This window comes from Tachypleus tridentatus, chromosome 10 (genome assembly GCF_004210375.1).
Source record: "Tachypleus tridentatus isolate NWPU-2018 chromosome 10, ASM421037v1, whole genome shotgun sequence".
Classification (NCBI taxonomy): Eukaryota; Metazoa; Arthropoda; class Merostomata; order Xiphosura; family Limulidae; genus Tachypleus; species Tachypleus tridentatus.
Window position 1 is genome coordinate 56,519,559 of NC_134834.1, and position 6,159 is coordinate 56,525,717.

Below are 6,159 nucleotides of genomic sequence, written 5' to 3' on the forward strand. Positions count from 1 at the left end.
GTAAATCACAAAAAAATCAGTTAAAGACTGATATAAGAAAGACTATCTTGCGAAAGGGTAACTTTTCAGTGATATCGAATATCTCTATAATGGGGAAAGACATATCTTTGGAAAAGATTAACTTCGCTTCTAACTAAAGAATATATTCGTTCCAACGAAGCATTTTAACACGATTGAACTAAGCTTCACGTAAATTTTGTTTAATAAGCCGCCATAGCTCAGCGGTAGAGCACTGGTCTTGTCAACCAGCGGTCGTGAGTTCGATTCTCACTGGTGGCTTTACTTCAAGCGATTCTTCTGAATAAAGGATATGAATGTTATTTTTTAATAAGTAAAACATTAAATTTACAATTTTTATTTCTAGTTCTTACCAACTTTATAATTTTTGGTCATATATTTAATTGTGTATGTTTTATGAAGACGGATGGTGTTACTGTAAGCGGATAATATTTTTCATACAGAATCATTTTCATTTTTCACCGTCAAAGAAAACTTTTTCTGATTATCACAAATCACGGTGTTAGTGAATAATACGATTAAATGTCTGTTCTTTGTTATTCAATATTCTCAGATTACAAAATACAGCAAAAATGGCTGTATTATTTTAAAATCCAGGCAATACCACAAAACGCACCATTTCACCATTATTTTACTTCTTATCAAATTATTAACTTACGGTTGCAACTGTATTGTTATCGTGTATCGTTTCCTTTTATGTATAGAGTTTCGGCTCTATAGGACACAACGCTAGTAACTGGATCACAGTATTTTTTTGCTTTTTTCAACATTCCATGATCGAGTTCACCCATGTCACATAAACATTGCACAAACGTCCAGACTATCTCTTACAACAAACATTATTTAGATTTTGTTTAAAAGACACCACCATTCTTTGTTTCGATCGTCAGATCGGCATTCTGAGTGATGGCTATTGGTAAGAATCGAATTACAGCCAAAACTGCTTTATTAAGATTTTATACATACTGCAGATACAGTAGCCACACTTGAAGCTGACTATTACGAGTAGAAAAAACCGTGTATGCAGACGATGACGATTCCAGACGAAAGTGAGACGAAAGACATTTGGTACCTATATACTTAATAAGAAAATATTTGGTTTCACAATAATTATGAAGCAGTGACAAACATAAATAGTTTTGCATCGTCACGGTGGATACCCCCCCCCCAACTCCTTGTGTTACAGCGCTAGTTCTTAACTCGGAGAAAGCTGGAAACCGGTTTTCTGTATACGTGAAAGGCAGAGCTCAGATAGCCCTATGTGTAGCTTTGCTTTTTACCACAAACAAACATTCTTCATAGTAAAACACGGTCATAGAACTATATCGACGCAAACTATATCAGCATAGAAGGGAGAAAGTTATATTAATATAATCAACTGATAATTGTCAATTAACATGTTTTCTACCTTTGCAGAATGTCACTCTAAGAGAAAATTTGGCGAGTTGCACATAAACTGTGACTGGCCTTACTGTTGTCAATGGGTTTAGGAAAATGAATGAAAAATATAAGAAATATCAAAAATGCTTAGTAAAATATAATTTATGACACGTCTCACAGTTGTCTAAAATGTATACGCATGTCAATATAACTTCAACAAATACATATGGCCATCTATATGTACAGCCTTTTAATTTCCAAAGTGCAACTGCGACCATGAATAATACACAGAAAGGACCGGGAGTTTAAAGTAGAAATTCAATTGCAAAAAGTAACAACTAGTGTGAGACATATTGTTCACATTTTTTCCTCCAGTTACAAATCCCTATTCTGACTTTTCTAAATATTGCATATTTTAGAAAAGAAGGTCATTTCCGCAAAACGTTGGCTTAATTTATTTTCGAGAAGTCATCATGACTTTAAAGTGTACCTTTCGTTAATGAGTGTTAACACTGGCGTATTAACAGATATTGTTTCAATTAATGCTGAAGTAATTGATTATCTTTGTATTAGAGAGGTTAAAACATCATCGTTATTTCTTCTTTCACCATTGCTCACGATTATCTGAAATTACACGATATGTTTAAGAATTTAGGTTTGTCTCTATAGTATTACGATACGGATAGTATTGTTGACATTTCAGAAGGATTAATTGATTCATCTATAGAAGATATCTTGTTGAATTTACATCACAAGAACCACAGTTACTTACGGGACAATGAGAAACTATGTTTGAAAATCATATGGTTTACTTTCAATTTTATTAAATCGATAATTTCGACTTCACGTTATTGAACAGTAAAATAAATTATTTAGTCCTTTTCAGAACACTTTGTCAGTAACAAATCCTCAGAATATCTGTAGAGATTTAAAAGACGCAGACCGTCAATATCATAGAAGAAAAAAATACTTTTCTTCTAGTTAACACCAAATGACACGTCTTTCAAAACTTTACTATTCTACTGTAAGGATATTGAATTTTTTCACCTAACTCCTCATTTTGGACCATTTGCAAAAGACCAAAGAGGCCATTTGCAGGGCCTTAGAAGGAAGATCCAAAGTTTGCTAAAATTGATTAGTATAATGAAAATTCTGTTTTATTGATCTCTTATTAGAATTCGAGATGGATAAATGTTTACACCATTTTTTATTGTGTTTAGTGTCAGATCTAGCAAAACGTGGTAAATCACAGTTTCTAAACAAAGTTTAACTTCATGATGTTTTCTGTACTATTCCGATGTGATGTCTTTTTGTGGTAAATTTCCTATCATGTATCATAGACTAATTCAAATATTGTTTACACTCAATTTGCCTATGAATTGCTTTGAAAAAATTCATTATTATTTACGATATTATAAATTAAATATTTTAATTATTGTTTACCTTATCACTGAAAGTACAAAAACTAAAAAACAAATGTCTCAACTACGGAGTCACCATTTCAGTTGATCAGTGTTTTATTTTGTACAAATTCTTAATTTATCAGATGAGAGAACTGCATTTTACCAGTTTAAATTCTTAATACATTACACTATAAAAAATTGTCAGAAACACATCTCAGTTAAATGTTTTAGCAAGACAATGCTTCCAGCACATAAACAATATTTTGAAAACTTTCTGAAAAAGCTGAATTTATGACATCCTACACTCATCCCGTTCCCTTGTAAAGCAGAATTATCGACTGTTTATGCCTGAGAGAGAACGTTACCACTATTTATATAAAGTGGAAACAGATATACTGGAAAATCTCCTGAAAATTATTTGTAGCAATCTCAACTTTTTTTGTATTTTCTAGCGTTAATTAACGGTTTGCACTACACTCTTCACTTCATATCAACAATTATTATAAAGACGTAGATGTTATGTCAAAATGAATTTGTAAATAAAGACGTTTATATAGATATAGTATATGTCCAAGCTATTTTCGTTTACCATATCTCTTGATAACGGTGAAAATTATAGTATTTCAACTAATATAAGTTAGATTTTGTTTACGAGAAATATCAGAACGAATATAAACGCATTACCGAAAAGATTGTCATGATATAGTGGTGAACACGTTACTGAAGTTGTTCTGCGTTTCTTGAATAAATTTGATAACTGTGGAGGTATGCTGATTACAAATGAAAAAATGTGTTTATTTTAAGAACTCACATCTAACGTTATTATTACCTACTCTCATGATAAATTGAAAGTGTCTTCGATGGGAGATAATTAAAAACACATCATTTTTCCTTTAAGCAATACAAATGTAAAATTCCTTATGTTTTACTTCTGTATCAAGCCTCCAGTGAGACTCGAACTCACGACCGCTGGTTTACTAGACCAAGGCTCTACCACTGAGATATAGAGGCGTATATAATTATATTTCCTTGTAGGATAATTGAATTTTCTTATGCAAATGTATTTGGCAAGAGCAATTTCTTTACTCAGAACAGAAATTAATTTTTTCAGAAATACGCCTTTACCCATTATAAAGATACGACTTTCTTCGATAAGACTGAAAAATTAACCTTCCAAATTATAGCCCTTCTTAAATCAAGAATAGTAAAAAACTTTCGGATAATGGGTCTGTTTTTCAGCGAACGTGAGCGTAAATGTTTTGATCTATAAATTATTTTTTGTAAACCTCAATAATTTTTAAATAACAGAGACAGACATTTTTCTTATTAGTTACAGGAAGGTCATTTTAATGAAAGTAATATTTTGACTTATATTGCAAAAGTCTTTTGTTCTAATTTTTTTTTACAGTTTAATCTCAAAGCAGATAAGGCCCAACATGGACAGGTGGTTATGGCACTTGTCTCTTAATCTGAGGGTCGCGGGATTCAAATCCCCGTCACAAGAAATATGCTCACCTTTTCAGTCCTGGGGACGTTATACTCAGCTAAACCAGATGGAATCCAGAATAGCCGTGGCATTTGAAATTCATTAAAGTATATTTAGAGTAAATGAACCAAATAGATCATTTACCCTTTTTCATTGGTTAAACATGTGAGTGCAAGCAATACACATTTTTGAATTGCATATACCTGATTCACTTTTATTACTCATCAGGATCTCTACTACTATATCTTGATATTTAAATTATTTGGGACAGGATTAAAGTAAATTAACCAATGAAACCTCAGGCTTAGTCAAATACACCAATCACAATTATTGGATGTCCTAAGTTTAAAACTGTTATGAGACCATCAACTCGTCAAGAGAGGGTGAAGCCGTGAGCCAAAATCTCTTACTTGAAAAAAAAAAAACAATACACACACGAAACAAACAAACTCCGAGGTGTTCTTTGATGCGCTCTACCGACGCTAGAAACATTCTTACTTACGAATATTTCGTTACACATGTTTAAAATATTGATTATGAAATTTACAACCCTTGAATTGATAAGTATGGTTCATCTACCAAGAACTTTCCAAAGATTATTAGTGTAAATGAAATAGATTTTTTCCACGATTAGATACAGTTGGCAGAAAAGTTACTGTTTTTTGGATATTCAATACAAATAAAATAGATCAATAATGATTTTATATCGACCTCTATCTGATGCAGAACTTTTATATTACTTATTAATTTGACATCTTAAGCTAAACAATAGCTGCGACCGACAGAAATATGGATGTGTATTTGTGTGTTTTCTTTTTGCAAAGACACATCGGGCTATCTGATGAGTCCACCAGAGGTATGTATCTTTTATCAATTTACGGCAAAAAGCAATTACATTATCTATCAAAATCGGTATATTTAACAATATCAATAAATAAAATTATTTATAAGTTTATAAAGACGCGTATGTAAAATCAAATTATATTAAATCAAACTAATAATGAAATGCCAATATTCTTTCAAATAGAATTTATAAATCTCCAGAATATAATAGCTAAAATAATAATACAATTTAAAGAAACAAACAAATACAACTGATAATATCAAACATTTTCAAAAACTATTGAAATGGTTACTCTGAAGTTATAATTTAAAACAGACATAATAAGTATAAACTTAAAAACAAATAAACAATTACCGCACTGTGGGCTGCAAAGTTCTGTTGTGGTGTCATTAAATATTTGCTGAATTGATGTTTAGCACTGGATGAGAGATTATCTGAAAGATAGGTAGGAATCATGAAAATGTTTTAACTTACATGTAGCAATCATAAATGTGTGTTTGAACAATTTTATTACCCTTTTGCGTTACGATGTTTGAGGGTCACTTTGACAACACCATCTCACTAACAATTATCATACTTCAAAGCCATCTTGCAAATACTTTGTCACAGGAACGTTGAATCGTAGAATTGCGTATAATTATTTATATCAAGCATAAAGCGAGCAAAACATCATACCCATTGGATGAATACTGGTGATTAGTTTTTTCTTAGATCTTGTTTTAAATTTATTTTCTCAGAATGGCACAAACGAAACATTAGTAATAAGCATTAGAATTTAAAGACTTTTTCTGACTTTATTGAAAAATACATTTTCAGTTATAATAACACTTCCTCTTTCAAGAAATTGCGTCTGGCATGATATACTGTAGTGTTTATATAGATTAGATATTATTAAATATTCCTTCCTTGTGGTTTCACTAAATAACCAAAAGTAATTGTGGAAATCTCCTGTGAGGTTGGGTATTTTAAGATGATATCCGATACAACCGAATGTACAGGATACGTCCATCTGATCATGGCAAAGGATT

General features: G+C 31.4%; 2 non-coding genes across 2 annotated transcripts; one reads left to right on the forward strand and one right to left on the reverse strand.

Annotated features, from left to right (window-relative positions):
* Positions 1–207: 207 nt before the first annotated feature.
* On the forward strand, positions 208–279 carry TRNAT-UGU (transfer RNA threonine (anticodon UGU)). Its single transcript has one exon. It is a non-coding gene; the product is annotated as a tRNA-Thr (tRNA).
* A 3,461-nt stretch (positions 280–3,740) lies between these two features.
* TRNAT-AGU (transfer RNA threonine (anticodon AGU)) lies at positions 3,741–3,812 on the reverse strand. The gene has a single exon. It is a non-coding gene; the product is annotated as a tRNA-Thr (tRNA).
* Between the last annotated feature and the right edge of the window lie 2,347 nt (positions 3,813–6,159).